The sequence below is a fragment of the Perognathus longimembris genome, chromosome 5 (assembly GCF_023159225.1).
Source record: "Perognathus longimembris pacificus isolate PPM17 chromosome 5, ASM2315922v1, whole genome shotgun sequence".
In the NCBI taxonomy this organism is placed as follows: domain Eukaryota; kingdom Metazoa; phylum Chordata; class Mammalia; order Rodentia; family Heteromyidae; genus Perognathus; species Perognathus longimembris.
The window spans coordinates 30,744,570-30,762,439 of record NC_063165.1 but is presented as its reverse complement, the minus strand read 5'-3'; the positions used below and the strand labels follow the sequence as shown (position 1 = coordinate 30,762,439).

Sequence of the window (17,870 nt, the reverse complement as noted above, 5' to 3'; positions counted from 1 at the left end):
AGTGGAAAAGGAAACATTCCCTGGGGACCACTGTACTGACTTGGGGTGTTCAGATATTCAGTAGCTCCAAGGCACATCATGAGGAAGGCAGCAGTGCTGGGGCATTCTGCTGTATCTGGCCTCTGGTGGTGAGAGCAAGCCAGCAGGAAAGAAAATGGACATGGCAGACTATTTATAGTTTTTGTTCATAGTGTACATAAAACATTACTCAAGTTCTCCTCCCAAATTTTGTGGCACTTATCAGGAGACTTGATGTCAGTGAGCATAAGGGTGTGTGCCACTTCAATCTGGCATATTACTGTTTGCGTCATTCAATGATGAAATGAAAACTCAAATAAGATGTAGATTTTACCATGTAAAAGACAGTGCAAGTGTTTGGATATTTCTGAAAGAGCTATATAATCCTCTCATAAGCATTCTATAACTTGGCCATTCTATGTGTACCCAGAACTGTATGAATGTATGTATGTGTGTACATATGTGTATGTGTATATATATTCACACATATATATTTCTGAGATTAGTTGTTATTAAAGATTTTTTTTATCTAACCACTTAAAAAAAACCAATCTCACTAGTATATTCCTCAGGGAGCATGGTATTGGAACTCATGTTTTATGTCACAGTGTCAATTTTATTTCAGGTCTGGCCATTTCCTTGAATGTGCTATGAAAAGCAGAGATTAGAGATTTATTACATTTATTTTATGCTTGGGCATGCCAGTGGCATGCCCAGTGGTAACATAAACATTTTACTCTATCTTTGGTACATGACCTTTAGGTTTAAATAGAGAAAGAATTGGGCCAGGAGGAGAAAGGTATGTATAGATAGTTCCAGGCAGAGTGTAGCCTCATTGATCGTAATGTCACTTTTGGTTCTGGAGAAGATGTGATTGTCATCACGACTTGCCATGAAGTTGTTACTCCTGTGCTTGGGCACACCTCTTTATAGCTAACTGTCCTCATTAGGAAGGTTCTTGTGTGAGGCTGTTTACTCCTTTCCTTCACAGTAGTGATGTTCTCTTGTGATAAAATGTCCTGGATTAGTCTTACTCTTTTTGCAACTCAAGATGATTTCAGGAATGACTAAGAGGATCCGGTCAGATGCAAAATGTAGGCAAAGATGCTAGGCTTTTGTCCTGCTTTCTAATCATCCTCTGAACATTTGCAGTACAGATAGGAGTCCGTGATTTTCAGCCAAAACAATTCTAAATGTCTGTTATCCTATCATATACTCTAGAATGCATCTTTTGACTTTTATAGTCTTGGTTTTAGTTCATCTCTTCATGCTCTTTTCCTTTCTTTTTTTTTAAACTTCCTGCTTACCTGTAGGTCTTCTTTTATCTATTATATATAATATTCTCTAGGACCAAAATTTTTCTAAGCTGTTAGGTTTTTAAAGTAGGTACCCGGTAAAGGAGAACACCACGCGGTATTCAGGCAGGAAAGAAAGTTTATTACCAAACTGCTGGCCTGATGATCCATGGCTGGAGAGAAAGGAGAGAGAGAGAGAGAGAGAGAGAGAGAGAGAGAGAGAGAGAGAGAGAGAGAGAGGAAGAGAGAGAGAGAAAGAGAGAGAGAGAGAGAGAGAGAGAGAGAGAGAGACCCCCACCCAGCCCTGCCTTATATCTAGGGCAGGGGCAAGGGGTGTGGCCAGGTGGATTAGGATGTGACCTCAGGGAAAGGGGAGGTAACTGCCTCCATGTCTGCAGGTTACCCAGGTAACTGGGTGGAGACTTAATGAGGTGGGGGCATCTACATGGAACCCTCAGGGAGAGGACCTTACATTCCAGCCTTTTAATAGTTATGAAAAAGGGCGAAGACTCTCTCTGGCTGCTTCCTGCTGGCAAGGGGTGTTGGCATTAGGGGTAAAAGGCAGAAATGTGGCCACTCCTGGAGAAGGCGAGCAGCAGGGTCCCCTGGTGGTAGATGCCAGTCCTTGAATGAAGCCTGGAAGAAGTCTCATGAGGCAGGGGCTGGACAAAAAAAAAAAAAAAAAAAAAAAAAAAAAAAAAAAAAAATTAAGGCAAAAGGAAGGGCTTAGGGCACAAAATTAAAAATTGGGTGACTTAGCTAGTTCTTATACTCAGGTATGGACATTAGATGGACAAGCTACTATCTCTTGATCTCCCGGCTCTGATTAATTTTGAAAGGGTGAGACAAAGTGACTCCATTTTGGATGCGATCATTTTCCTCTTACTCCACTCCATGATACTTGTTCCCGGAACTGGCTGAGTCCCAGGGGTCTAGGTGCTTGTTGCTGGGATGGCTTGCCCCCATTAGCAATGTGAATACAGGGTTTGAACTCAGGGCCTGGGTGCACTTCTGCTCGAGGGTAGTACTCTACCACTTGAGCTCCACTTCCAGCATTTGGCTGGTTCTTACCAGTCTCTTCAGCCATGCTTCCAGCCTGGCTCTTTGCTGGTTAGTTGGGAGATGGAGTTTGAGAGAGATTTTCTGCCCTGGCTGGCTTTGAACTGCAATCCAAGGAGTCTTTGCCACAAAAGCCCTTTTTTTGATTTCCAATTAAAACAACAAGGAGACCAAGGGGACTAGAGCTTACCTGTACCTTGTCAAGAATTGACCAAATACTTGCCAGAATTCTGCAATGACAAAACTCAGTAGATGTGATGAGTTTTAGCACAGATATATAGCTAGATGGACATACTAACAAATGACATTTACACAGACATACACACTGTGCACATAGGTTTTACAGCATGCAAAAATGAATTTCAGCAGTAGAGTCTTTTGCAATTCCAATAGTAAATGACATTTTTTTTTGCCCAATATTTTAAAACCACGTGGTCGGTTAGAAAAACAATTTTGCTAGCAAACAACAATTTTCAGATTATAAAATGGAGAAACCATATTTTGATAAACTCCAGTGGGATGCCATGTTGAGGGGGGTGGCAGGAGGACACAAACACACTAATAGAGAACACGTGGCATGGCATAATGGTGCCTGAGCTAGTGCCTGTTAAACCCAATATCCACCACGTGGTCAATGCTAGAGAAAAGAACTTTTAGTTATCTTTGCTGACAAAGCACATTGGTGGTCAAGCCTCAGTATTGGAGGTCTGTGAAAAGAGGCAGCTTTGTGAGCAAGGCACATTATCAGGATGGTACGACTTGGAGTTTTTATAAAGTAAGCAAGTAAGTAGGCAGATGAGAGAGGGAGAAAAAGGAAAAGAAAGAGAGGAATAGAGAGAAAGAGAGCCTGAATATAAGTGGCTTCTGACCATTTACCATTGCAGTGGCAAAAACTGTATCTGTGAGAGTATTTCGAGCAGGCCTCATTGCACTGTCAAAAGGCGTGCTAGCAGTGTCCTGGCTCGGGTGTGACTGTGATGCAAAACCCAAAAAGCACAGGAGGGAGGCACCTGGTGAGTGGATGAGAGCTTACGGGGCAGAAGCAGCAGAAGCAGCAGATGGAACGGCAGAGAACCGGAGCAGCAGCAGTTTCGCTCACCAGGGTAGACAAGTGGTATGGAGGTGGATGTGGAGGCCAGCAATGGTATTAGTGAAAAGTGCCGCGTGGCGATTCGCAGCAGTTCAGTTCGCGGATAAAGGGCCGTCAGGACTGGGCATACTCCCAGAAAAAGAAGAAAAATAGAGGGGAATTCTGCCTGTCCTGGCTCTTAAGCCCCATCCGAGTCACGGCACCATATATGTTAGGTTTTTAAAGTAGGTAGCCGGTAAAGGAGAATACCATGTGGTATTCAGGCAGGAAAGAAAGTTTATTACCAAACTGCTGGCCTGTGGCCAAGATGATCCATGGCCGGAGAGAAAGGAGAAAAAGGAGAGAGAGGAGAGAGAGAGAGAGAGAGAGAGAGAGAGAGAGAGAGAGAGAGAGAGAGAGAGAGAGAGAGAGAGAGAGAGAGAGAGAGGAGAGAGAGCGACCCCCACCCAGCCCTGCCTTATATCTAGGGCAGGGGCAAGGGGTATGGCCAGGTGGATTAGGATGTGACCTCAGGGAAAGGGGAGGTAACTGCCTCCAGGTCTGCAGGTTACCCAGGTAATTGGGTGGAGACTTAATGAGGTGGGGGCATCTACATGGAGCCCTCAGGGAGACAACTGTACACTAACTCTCTCAATGACCCTCATCTCAACCAAAAGTATGTTCTTTAATCTCCATGTGTTTAATTGTTTCTATGTGTGAGTGTTGTACTGGGCTTGCACTAAGTTCCTGGATCCCTTAGCTTTTTTTATTCAAAGCTGGTGCTCTACCACATGGACCAAAGCTCCATTTCTGGCCTTTTGGTGGCTACTTGGAGATGAGAGTCTCATGGATTTTCCTGCTGGGCTGGCATGCTCTTCAGATATCTGTCTCATGAATAGATATGATTACAGACCATGGTTGTGCTCAATTAAAAAATAATTTTAAATTTTCTTTTTAAATTTTATTTGTCTGGATGATCTATGTAGTGAAATTTTGAAGGTACATTGGTTATATGAAACAAAATTCCAAGGGAAGACTGCTGTATACGAACTTGAGAACTAGTAGCTGAGTGCCCTCTAGTGTGTATAGATGAAAATTACACAACTGTTGTTTTCACTGTGTCAGATCATAATTTATTGAGCATCTTACAAAAAATTCAAACTTTGTATGATCATTTATTTGCCATGTCAATGACTGAACTAATTAATATTAGCTTATTTTGTCACATAAATTATATGACTAGTGCCTGATACCAGTCTTGATCAGATCTCAGCTGCTCTTAAAAGCTTACTTTAAATATTAGAAGTCCACATTCCCACACTTCTGTTTGCAGGGATGGAAGTCCATTACCTCAGGATATAATTAATACGATGTGGAAAACACCACATCCATTTTTTAGTTCTAAGTGGCCTTATTGCTATTAATCATATTTGGTAGGTCTAACTCAATTTCTGTTATACAGGTTGTAAATTTAGTTGCCATCATTTTCTTCTCTTGTTCTCTTAAGAGGAAAGTTGAAGGGGAGAGAATCTACTAATTCTCTACTCTGCTGTATATAATCCTGCCCTATGGTAATGTATTAGGCTTCTTTGCTGTTTATCTCAAAATAAGAACCATTATGCTTATTAGGCTAGATCTAAATGTCTATAAGCACAAAATCCCCAAGATACAATGTTTAAAATAAGCTTGAAGATTTTTTATGATATAAATGTCCAGAAACAACAGTCAGGGTAAATATTGCCACTCCATTGTTCTCAGTCAAAACACAGATGCCATTTCTGATACCAAGTGGCTGATCTACTTCCTGTTCTTACATCTGTATCTCAGGCAGTGGATAAAGGCAAAGAAAAGCATATTCATTCAGACCTGGGAGCTGTCCTTTAACTTTTGTACTCAAGGATAGTGCTCCTTAAGCCACATCTCTACTTCTTGATTGGGGGTGTTTAATTGGAGATAAGATTCCCACAGGCTTTCCTGCCTGGGCTGGCTTTGAACCATGATCCTCAAATTTCAGCCCCCTGAGTAGCTAGGATTACAGGTGTGAGCCACCAGCACCCAGCACATTTTTTAAAGCTATGTTTTCTTTTGTTCTTTGGCTTTATTATAACCCTGGAAAATGTACAAATATGCTGTTTCCTCTCGTCTGTAATACATTAAGAACTCTTATATATTATACATAAGTTTGACAAGCTAGTAATAAAGGTGTTTGAGACTTCCTCTCTGTTACTGGCTTGAATATACTCTGGGGATATTCACACTTTTAAAGGTGAAACCCAGAAGTGTCACACAATAGTTTTGTCTATGAGACATTGGTCAGAATTTGGTTGGAGTGTAAAGGAGGAAAGGTATGTCATCTTTAGTGAAGGCTCCAAGCCTCCAAAACCCAGAACACGATATTTAAAGGAAGAAATGATTTTAGGTTAGAAATCCAGTCATAACTAAGCCAGATTTCATTTGAGTGTCTATTTATGCCAGGGTTTTAAAATGGCGACCTTATAGCTATGACTAAATTTGTAGAACTTATGATGCTAATTGTTGGTGACTTCCTTGTACATTTAATGTATTCCCATTCCCCAAGGAAACAAAGCTAAGGAGACACTCTATAAATCAAAATTTAAATAGTTGATAATAATAGCCCCTTACAGATTAATTATAGCAAAGGGAACTTAATAGTCCTAACAAAGCTGTCAATAGTTATCCTAAAACAATGAAAATAATGAAACTGTTTTGTCAATTGCTGTTGCAAACTCTAACTCTAGTTAATCTAAGTCTTTTGTGATCATAGGTTTGACAGTTCTCTGGAAGACTTACAATCTGGCACACAGAGGATGGCTCTTTCAAGTACTTTCTGTCAAATTGAGTTAGCTTTTTAAACTTAAAGGATTCCAGGTAAGCATTGCTTAAGCTCTACTTCTTATAAATACATCTCCGTTACTTAAATTTGATTAAAGAGGATCTTATTGGCTGTGAATCCCACCTGACCTGATTGTCCCTTCCCTCTAATGTGGGATCAGATTTATCCAAGACTCCTCATACGAGTAACGAGGGACTCTTCAAAGATTAACAGCTCAGTCCGGCACTGGTGGCTCATGCCTGTAATCCTGGCTGTAATCCTAGGATCTTGAGATCTCGAGAATAACTGTTTAAAAGCAGCTTGGGAAAAAAAGGATGTGAGACTTATCTCCAATTAACCAGCAAAAAGCCAGGAATGGAGCTGTAGCTCAAGTGGTAGAGCACTACTCTTGAGGGAAAAAGGTGTGACAATACCCAGCTCAAGCCAGTAATTACACACACACACACACACACACACACACACACACACCTGTTCAAATAAAACAAACCTATTCAGCCAAGAGGGATGTTGTCAGATTCCAAATAGCATCATACTTGTACCAAGTGTTCTAAAAGTAAAAAAAGGCCAGATATTGTAAAGAAATGACTAAAAAGCAGGGTTGACTGAAGCTAAAGCCCATGCTTGCCTACCTTCCAGTTGAACAGGAATTTGCACTCTAGGCTTTTATATTACCTGCTATTTCTATAGCTACAAAAACTCAGAGGCCCTTCCCAATGTGTGGACATTCAGACTCTTACAGAGACACTGTCCAACTCATACCTCTGCACATAGGCCTCAAAACTGCAGCAGGCACAAAGGCAAAGATGTTAAAAATGTATTTGTTTCTTCACGATATATAAAAACCTATCATTTACCATAGTTATTCGGATACTCTACCGCAAACTCTTACATCACTGCAAAGCCAAATGGACTCTTTAGAGATGGCAATCTTGTAAAATAGAAGGGCATTAAATATGCTCACTGCCTCCCAAAGAGAAAACTGTGCTTTCCTTGGAGGTGGGGGAGGAGGGAGTTTTATACATTTGTGTTAATAGATCAGACAAGCTCCAGCTAGCATTCATAATTCAATCCATCAAGCCTCTAAACTTAAAAAGATGAGCTATCCAACGATGGCTCTCATGGGAAATTATCTGGTCTTGCTTATCCTGACTTCTCTCCTTTCTGACACTTCTAGTGTCTCTTTTACTCTTTGTTTTCACCATTAGAGCATGCTTTATTAGTCTTCTAAACAGGCTGATATTTTTAATCTTCAAGCTATAAAGTTACAAATGATACTACTCTGTAGTTTCCACCCCACCCCTCTACAGTATAGTAACCATTGAGTATCCATTAGCACTGAAATCAGAATATTCTCTTCCAGTATTCAATTAGATCCCACTGTATCCCTAAGGACCACTCTATAACCCTCTTCAAGAACAATAAGTACATATGACCCTGTTAAGCTCAAAGCAGTTTCAAGATTAGACAATCACCCCTTTAAAACCAGGATTTGGTTTTGTTGTTCTGTTCTATGAGCAATGTGGAGGAGGCCCCACTGACATGGTAGAGAGAGAAATACCAAGGGCTAGGTATTTATAATATTATTCTAGAAAATCTCAAGGTTGTAGTTCAGTAGATATGAACATTGCCCCCCTCCCCACTTCAAATTCATATAATCATGGATGCCTGGTATACTGTTCCTGGCTGACGTGAAGAGCTTTGTGACATTCTGCACTACTAAGGGCACTGTGCTAAATAGCTAATACTGAGAATATTTTTCTATTATTTCTATCTCACAGGTAAGGAACAGAGGTTCTGCAGGATAATTTAAGAAGAGAAGTTGCTACAACAACAATTAGTGGAACCTGATACATAGACGTTTCTTAGAGCTAGTAAATTTAATTTTAAACAAAAAGGAAAGTGAGAGAGATTATAAGTGGTTCCTCATTCATTAAAAAGTGACCTTGTTATCTGTCCAAATTATACACTTTTAAAAAAGGGATAGGTGCCTTAGTATTTAACTTGTAAAGACCTTGAATGAGTGTTTGATAATGCAGACGATGAAGACTAGTGCCTGGTAGGACTGTTAAACTCCATCTCTGTGTAATAGACATACAAACAGATTTCCTTCATTGTATCGATTCTAGGCCAGAGACTTAAAATTTCCAAAATGTGTATTCTTTTCTGTTGGCTATCCGTGTGGTGGTCACACCCATTTGTGTTCTGGGGATGATAAACAAAACTGGTCTCTGTCTCTATCTCTTAAATAAGGCAGTCCAAAGCTGCCATGGTTCCTAGAAATCTATTCCAATATCAACAGGATCTAGATTCAACACTACTTGCAAAAGGGCTTCCCCTTCTTAGCCTCTGGTGATCAGTCTGGTTGGGTGACTACATGGTTCACAAAAGTCCTGTCTGCAGAATGCTGCTTCAAAAACCTGCAGAGGACATCTTCAGGTTAATCTGCAATATACAATGCATCTAAATCATAGGATAGTATGGGAAGATTGTGAGTTTTTTTGTTTTTTGTTTTTTGTTTTTGTTTTTGTTTTTTGCCAGTCCTGGGGCTTGAACTCAGGGTCTGAGCACTGTCCCTGACTTCTTTTTGCTCAAGGCTAGCACTCTGCCAACTTGAGCCACAGCGCCACTTCTGGCCTTTTCTATATATGTGGTGCTGAGGAATTGAACCTAGGGCTTCATGTATAGGAGGCAAGCACTCTTGCCAGTGGGCCACATTCCCAGCCCTGGACAGATTGTTTCTGAACAAGTGCTACTATATTTTGATCTTCCAAGAAGAAAGGATTAATATAGTTCAAATGGTTAATAGAGTCACTGATGTGAATAATTCCAGTGTGTCTGGAGACTTTTTTTTTTTTTGCTGGAAAAAGGACAATTTTATATCCATCTATGTCCTCTCTCCACCCCCACCCCCAGCTCTGTTTCTCTATGGACATTCCCACCCCTAACATTCTACTACCCATTTGGTTTTCAGAATGATCAATTTAGACTATAAACCTGATCATGCCATTTTCTTCCTCGGTGCAATTTGATGGATTCCCACTTTTGGGCACACTACACAGCCTTTGGGAGGGCATGCAAAGACCAGCCCCATCTTGCTCCACCCCTTACCTGACACCTTCTGTTCCTGCCATTGATATCCTTGTAGATGAGGGTAAGACTCTTGAGTTTGACTGAACCTGAGTTTGTAGTATGCAGAGAATTAACATTTTGTTTTTTGAAAAATAGCTTTATGTTCCTGAAATGTGATTCTAATAGTCATTTGTATTTTTATTAATAAACAATCTTATGACAATATACTTTCATACCAATACACACATACTTTTATATGAAAGTTGCACTTTTAAGTTAACTAATTTAATCATTACAGCTATCCAAAGAGGCAGATACTATTTCTCACTTCATCTAGGTGATGACTAATCCAAGGCCCATGGAGGTTCAATAATTGATTGCTTGAGTACACAAATGGCAATACTATCTTGCTGGCTCTAAAAATCATCTTCTAAATCATCTTCTCCTGTAAAAATGCACATTTATTTATTTAATGGCTCATGCCTACTATTTTAGCTACTTTGAAACCTGAGATTAGGTGGATCAGGATCACATTAGCATCACAAATCAATCAATGAGAAGGCATGATCAACACACCTGTAAGCCCAGCTACATGAGAGGCATAATAGGAAGATTAGGGTGTGAGATGAGCCCTGGAAAACGTGAGAAACCCTTTGCATAAAATAAAGCAATAAGAAATGTACCCAAGGCCTAAAATATGAAACTGTAACCTCTCTGTACATCACTTTGACAATAAATAAGAAAAAATAAAAATAAATAAATAATTTTAAAAAGCAATAAAGTTATGGCTCAAGTGGTAGAGTACCTACCTAGCAAACCCCAGGACCACAAACATGCATATTCACAGCCGCATCATCTATCTGACTATCTATCCATCTATCCATCCATCCATCCATCTATCTATCTAATCAAGATCTTGAGAAGATTATTATATCCCAATTTGAGAGCTAGCATGTGAGTACTCTCTAGTGTGTACAGATGAATGTCAAACAATTGTTGTGATTAATGTATCACATCATGTTTTATTTAAGGTGCATCTTCTAAAAGAGCCAAACTCCGTAATGCACATATTCACCTATTGTAGCAGGATAAATTATTGCCATGTCAATGACTGAGATAGTTAATATTACTAGTTAAAGTGAGAAGGTTCATTTTCAGAGGTGAGTTATTTAACCATTGTGCCTGTCTTTCTCGTTGTTGATTACTTATCCAGAAGAACACTTGGAGTAGAGTTTTTCCCATTTCATCTCTGTACTATATTCCTTGACAAGTATCCTTGCCCAAGAAACTAAATATAAAGATTTGGTTATGAATGCCCCCGCCTCCCAAAAAATCATCCTCAGTAAGTCTGCCTCAATTTGCCCTGTATGATTTTACACTTTGAGTCATCATTTTCTACTCTTGTTCTATTGTAAAGAAAGTTGGAAGGAAGAGAGTCCATTAATTCTTTACTGTGATAATCTTCCCCTGTGTTACAGGGTTAGGTTATTGTTTTTCCCTAAATAGGGAGCCAATCATCATAAAGCTAAAGGTGTATACTCATAAGTCCCTCAAAATACAGTGACTAAAACAAGATTGGAAATTTGTTCTTCCAAATATAAATGTTCAGAAATCTAAGCTCAGGGCAAGTAATGTTACCTCATTCAACACACATATCAAAGTGGCTGATCTACTTTCTTTTCTATTATCTGTATCCCAGGTAGTGGAGACAAGGCCAGAGAATATTGAGTAATATTTGATGAAGTGTCTAGGCAATATGGCCCAACCACCAACAGATTGTACTAAAGGCAAACTTATGGCACATATGCAGAACCTGTTGGTGTTGTATGAAAATGACACAGAGAAAGTTAGGCTGCTTTCAAAAATAACAACAAAAGGAATAGAACAAAATAAAGAGGGAAAAAAAGTCACCATAAAGGAACTCTTAGAATAATCCACAACATTGAAAACACAAAGGACAAAATGTTGGAAGCTGATCCAATCTTAGAAAGGAATGTGACAATTCATCAAAACATTAGAAAAATGCCTGCTCCTTGTCATAGTTTATATATAAAATAAACCAGAAGCACAAGCATAGTTCAAACTCTCCTCAAAAATTTCAAAGAAATAAAATGTTTTACTTATCAATGTGACTGTTTTAAAGTCACTAAACAAAAATTATTTTAGAATTTTCCATGTATAATTTTCTCTGATTTTTAAGATGTCAAAAAATGGGAAGACAACCAATAAAAATATTTTTGATTGATGATTAAGAATAATATATCTGGATGCCTGCAGAATCATGCAAAATGAGGGCTAGGATAATTTATTTGAAGACAGGATCTATGGCTGTAATGGAATCACTGTTTGTACTATGATGTTCCCAGTAAGATGTCAGTATTCTGTAACATTGTTGACATTGTATGATTGGGTAATGGTCCTGGATGGGATGAAAGCAGTGTGGTAAAATTATAATAGCTTTGCAGACAAAAGTTATACTTGGCCTACTCCATACTTTTCCAAGCTTCGGCTTCCTAACAAATCAAATCTGGGAGTCCTCAGTGCTTCTCTCTGCTTACAAGTTGGCTGGGAACATAGCAAACAAACAGTGCTAAGCAAATTTATGTAGAACAAAAAGGAATGATTTGAACTATTTGACTAAAGATTAATAGAACTTTTTGGGTAACCAAGGTTTCATCACCCTTCAGTTATAGTTGGAAATAAGGCTGCCTGAATGCTGGTTAGAATGAGTGTATGGAAGGGTCTTTAGAAGGTATACATGTTAGGATCTAACATCTCTCTTTTGCCGTTTTCCCCTCCTGAGAGGAGCCCACTGGTATATTTCAGGGAAAGAAGGAAAGAAACCAAACCTTTGGTCTGAGCATAAAGTCTCCTGATAATATATGTAGTTGTATTTATGGTTGTTGTGGTTGTTGTTGTTTTTGCACTCTCTTCCAGCAAAAGAAAATAGAAACATGTTGAAATTTCACAGCCCAAACAAAATGAAAACCCTATTATTTCTCCTCCCTCAGATACTGCTGTTAAATGTTAGAATATATTAGGCTTTGCCAGAAAACCATGTAGACATCCAGGTACAAGAACAAAGCAAAGGCTTATTGTCAGCAAAGAAACCAGCAAGACCCCTTCTCACAAAAGAGAAGTGCTTGCCTTTGTGTCTGGTGATCATTATAACCTACTGGGGCCAGGAGGGGCTAGAAGGCAGAGACTTTGGTGTGGACATGTGGACCAGGGGCTTCATCATGGAAGGCTAGGATTTATGGCCACTGCCCAAGTAGTAGATAAAGGGTCTTGCATCTGCCAAGGCCAAACGGGGATCTTGTTATGATTATAATTGCTCCAAAGGAATGCCATCTCAAGGTAAGAGGGAGGGGAGGCTGGTTATTTATTGCCCTTACCAAATGGGCCTACTGTTGCATAGGAAAGGAGCATGCTAAGCTATGAGAGAGGAGGCTACTGAGTACACATTCCTCAATCTTTGGCTTAATAATTGAATGGGGCACTAGGTCAGGAGCATGGGCGAAGGTCCTTTCTTTTGGAGGTACTTCCTGCTGAGAAGGGGGTGGAGTAGTGAGTGGTAGACACTCAATCAGGTACCCTCCTCCTAGAAGCATTTGATTGACAGACAGATTGGTGAAAAGTCTCATCTTTCCCAAAAGGATGTTCTGCATGAACCTGAGTACGCAAGGCACAATTAGTATGAGGCAAATAATTGCTGCTAATGGACCCAAGACAGGCATGATCCAGGGCATAAGCCACCCAAATAGGTCCCATCCCTCCTTATTTTGTTGGATATTTTCTGCAAGTTTTCTGAGATGTTTTACTTGCTCGCTGATGGCATAGCTGCTATCAGTTAGGTTAAAGCAGAACATGTTTTTAACCTCCTCTCACCTTTGGTGGTGTAGTAAGAGCGGGTAATCAGTGGCATTGTGATTGTCAAGGATAGCCTGCCTGTGTTCCTCAGGGAGAATTAATTGTGACATGATGGCTACTTCATAGGTACCCAATAACCTTGGTTATTTGCTTGTTTGTTTAACAGAAGGAACACGTAAATGTTCTGCATGACTGTGTTTCAAACATCTTCCCATTCTATCAGTTGGTTTCATGACATAAAAAGTGAGAGTACTTAATAGTAAAGGTGTAGGGGGAACCAGGAAACTCTATATCTGAGCAATGAGAACAGTTATACTCTATTAACAAACAGCTATCTATGTCCAAATAACTGTCTTTTTTTCCCCCTATAAGCTACTTGCTCTTTTTTTCTGGACTCCCCATTTTTGTTATAGGTTATAGGTTCAGTTTCCTAGAATCATCTTCAAAGATATTTCTGCATTGTAGACATGTATGTTACTGTAGCAATTCTGTTGTCTAGAAATGTCATTCCTTATTCTTTTTCTTTTTGCCAGTCCTGGGGCTTGAACTCGGGGCCTGGGAACTCTCTGAGCTTCTTTAGCTCAAGGCTGGCACACTATCACTTGAGCCACTGCACTATTCCTGGCCTTTTCTGTTTACGTGGTACTGAGGAATCAAACCCAGGGCTTCATGCATATTAGGCAAGTACTCTACTACTAAGCCACATTCCCAGCCCCCATTCTTTATTCTTATTATACTCTTCCCCTAGTCCCCAGGTACTAACTCTAGTGGAAGTTTTCAGTGTTTTACACTGTCCTTCTTTTTTTTTTTTTTTTTTGCCAATCCTGGGCCTTGGACTCAGGGCCTGAGCACTGTCCCTGGCTTCTCTTTGCTCAAGGCTAGCACTCTACCTCTTGAGCCACAGCGCCACTTCTGGCCATTTTCTGTATATGTGGTACTGGGGAATTGAACCCAGGGCTTCATGTATATGAGTCAAACACTCTTTGCCACTAGGCTATATTCCCAGCCCTACACTGTCCTTTTTGAACTTCTGTTGTGAATGGACATCTTAACCAAGATGGAATAAAGTCTGAGTCAGGAAGATTTAAGCTGCAATAGTGCCTCAAATTATTATTATTGGGGCTGGGGATATGGCCTAGTGGCAAGAGTGCTTGCCTCATATACATGAGACCTTGGGTTCAATTCCCCAGCACCACATATACAGAAAACGGCCAGAAGTGGCGCTGTGGCTCAAGTGGCAGAGTGCTAGCCTTGAGCAAAAAGAAGCCAGGGACAGTGCTCAGGCCCTGAGTCCAAGCCCCAGGACTGGCCAAAAAAAAAAAAAAAATTATTATTATTATTGTTGTTGTTGTTATTATTTCACAACTATTCCACAAGTAAGCAGTGAGGGATAGTATATTTGCTGAAGGATGATATCAGAATCCATGGGCTTTCTATCCAATTCTCTGGAAAGACTTTCCATGAGATTTTTATGCTCTTAGTGACATTTTGTTTCTGCAACTCCAGACATCACACCCCATTTCTATACAGGGAAATTAGAAAGTGTTAGCAAAAGTGAAGTGTTTGACACTAAGAATGTGTCCCTTTTATAAAACTTCCATGGACTATTTGACTGTTGTCTGTATGTCTGTGAAAAGCTAGTTATAATTACTTCAGTTAAAGAAGAGTCAGTATTACTAAATTCCATTGCATATTTCGTTTCCTTATAGCTTTAAGTCTTTCTTTCTAGGACTCATGTAATTCCCTGTCAATACCTAAAAGTTGAAAATATACACTGTAGAACAAAAATATAAAGCTCAAAAACTTCACCTCTTCACAAATCTTACTAGTCCAGTAACCTTGGTCAGAAGCATGCCAAGATAAACATATATGTTTTGCAATGCTTATTAGCTTTCTGATTAGCCTGATTTTTTCCATCTGAAAGCAGCAGTGCAGAGTCATTTTGTTAACTCATTTCTTAAGTTTGCTTCTCAAAATTTGAGAATTGTTGGGCTGGGGATATAGCCTAGTGGCAAGAGTGCCTGCCTCGGATACACGAGGCCCTAGGTTCGATTCCCCAGCACCACATATACAGAAAATGGCCAGAAGCGGCGCTGTGGCTCAAGTGGCAGAGTGCTAGCCTTGAGCCGGAAGAAGCCAGGGACAGTGCTCAGGCCCTGAGTCCAAGGCCCAGGACTGGCAAAAAAAAAAACAAAAAAAAAAAACAAAAAAATTTGAGAATTGTTGTATTTGTACAATATAGCAAAGGAATGGGAATTGTGTGTGTGTGTGTGTGTGTGTGTGTTTTGTTTGAAGGAATTAAAACAACCAGAAAGATCAAGTGGGACTTCTTCAAATTCTCTATAAATAAGGAAAAATAACATGTCACCTACAGGTGAAAGTAAAATTGTTAGGGATTCTGAGAAGCATGTGAAGTTTGAAAACTGACATTTATATTCCTGGTTAAAAGAAAGGTTACTAGATATGGATGAGTTAGACTATACAGTTAGTCAGAATTGGGGGGCTGCTGGGCTTCAGTATTGCAGAAAACTGTGTTCAAAAGTCAACTACTGCATATCTTCTTTATTTATTTAACACTGTTGGGGGCTGGAGCCAGGGCCTTGCACACACTAGGCTAGTGCTTTATCCCTCAGCTACCTCCTTCACCCTGCTCATGTTGCTTCACAACTTATATAAACTTTTTATTTGTCTCTTCTAGCCTTCTGATTCACAAAATTGCTTAGAGGTGGGATATCTTTAATTTCACACTGTTAACTAAGCTTTAAATACAAGTAACTGGCTTAGGGACAATTTGAATCACAGAAAGGTGATTTCAGCTCACACTAATCAAGATATTTAAGGCCTCTATTGAGTATAGTGTCTAAAATGTAGGGACAGTTCAGAGAATCAAGAGAGAAAAAGAAAGAAGCTCTCTAGACACAGACTAAAGGTGGGGAAACTAGGACTGCTTTTGTGGGAAAATATAAATTGCCTGTTGCTATTCATATTTTACTCACTCTACACATTTTATGGATATTTTCAGAATCAGAGCAATAACATACATAACATACAACTTTCTGGTAAGTAAATGGTTCAGAGAGGTTCCTTTTCATTAACAAGTTTCATTTATCATCAGACCCAGGCAACCCTTATCACAGACATTCAGAGAGGCAAACAGCCCTTCCTGCAATGATAATTGGTATCTTTCCTTTCCTCATCTTCTAACTAGGACTCCCAGTAGCTTATATTAAAGCTAAAAGCTAGTGGTTTTTTTCCACTAGAAGTATTTTTTTTTCCACTTTTCAATGCAGGCCTTTATCTTCTGTTGACCTGCAGACCCAGCTAACATTATGAACCAGGCTGGGAATTGCCAGATGAAGTTGTGGATGGATCCAATCCATAACTCATATGAACTACTGCTGTGATCACAGCCTTCAAAAAACACATGTAGCCAGGCCCTAGTGCCTCACAACTGTAGTCCTAGCTATTCTGGAGGCTGAGATCTGAGGATCTCGGTTCAAAACCAGCAGGGGCAGCAAAATCCATGAGACTTTTTTTTTTTTAAATAAAACTTGTTTCCATTCTTGGAGTTCATTTTGATAAACACCATTTTATATAATCATATAGTTACTGAGCCCTTGTAATCTCTCCTAAGAATATCCTCCTTTGGTCTCAATGTGTGAATGCTTAGTTTCCTGTTTAACTTAGTATGTCCAAGTGTGCCGGGAGCCAAATGGCTGTCATATTGTTACAGCATGCAGTCCTTAAAGTCTGGAAAAGCCTTCTCTCTCAGGGATTTGCTGTCACCTCCCTTGCCAAACTTCGGCAAGGGCCCCATGAGCCATATAGCGATTTTATCAGACGTCTTACTGAGGCTGCCGAACGCCTTATGGGGAGGGAAGAGACAGATAATGAACTTATTCAACACCTTGCCTTTGAGAATGCCAATTCTGCTTGCCAAGCGGCTATACACCCTCATTGCTGTGGCAAAACTATTTCTGACTTCATAAAGCTTTGTTTTGACATTGATCCAACTTCTCGTAATATTGGATTGGCCATAGGTGCGGCCCTTAAGGACTTTACCCAGGGACAAGAGCGAAAAACTTGCTTTAACTGTAAACAGCCTGGCCACTTCGCAAGGGAGTGTACAGCCTCTAAGGCTAAAAAACCACTTCCTTCATCCTTATGTCCAAAATGCAAACGAGGTAAACATTGGGCCTCTGAGTGCCGCTCCAAGACTGACATACAGAGCAATCCTCTGCCTCCCAAACAGGGAAACTTCATGCGGGGCCCACCCCACGGCCCCAGAAATCAGATGGAACAGAACCCTGGGGTTGTCGGGTTTGTTCCCCAATCAGCCCCCCAACCACCATCGATGCCCTTAAACGAGCAACCACTGGCGCAGGATTGGACCTCTGTGCCTCCTCCCACACAATATTAACCCCCGAATTAGGAACTCAAATTCTCTCCACGGGGGTGTTTGGCCCACTGCCCCCAGACACCTTTGGCCTTATGCTGGAGCGTGGCAGTTCCACTATTCAGGGCCTTAACATCTTCCCGGGAGTTATTGATAATGATTATACTGGGGAGATTAAACTAGCCATCGCTTCTCAGGGGCCAATCACTGTTTCCCCTGGCCAAAGAATTGCTCAGTTGA

At 40.2% G+C, this 17,870-nt stretch overlaps 1 long non-coding RNA gene across 2 annotated transcripts in view; it reads left to right on the top strand.

Moving 5' to 3' along the window:
- LOC125351616 overlaps positions 1–17,870 on the top strand; it is a 54,572-nt gene that overhangs the window by 32,846 nt on the left and 3,856 nt on the right. The window contains exons 3-4 of one of the 2 annotated variants that reach the window (XR_007210981.1): positions 6,227–6,330; positions 13,401–13,781. This is a non-coding gene — a long non-coding RNA (uncharacterized LOC125351616). Of the gene's footprint in view, positions 1–6,226; positions 6,331–13,400; positions 13,782–17,870 lie in introns of those variants that run through there. The other variant, XR_007210980.1, reaches the window with a different exon arrangement.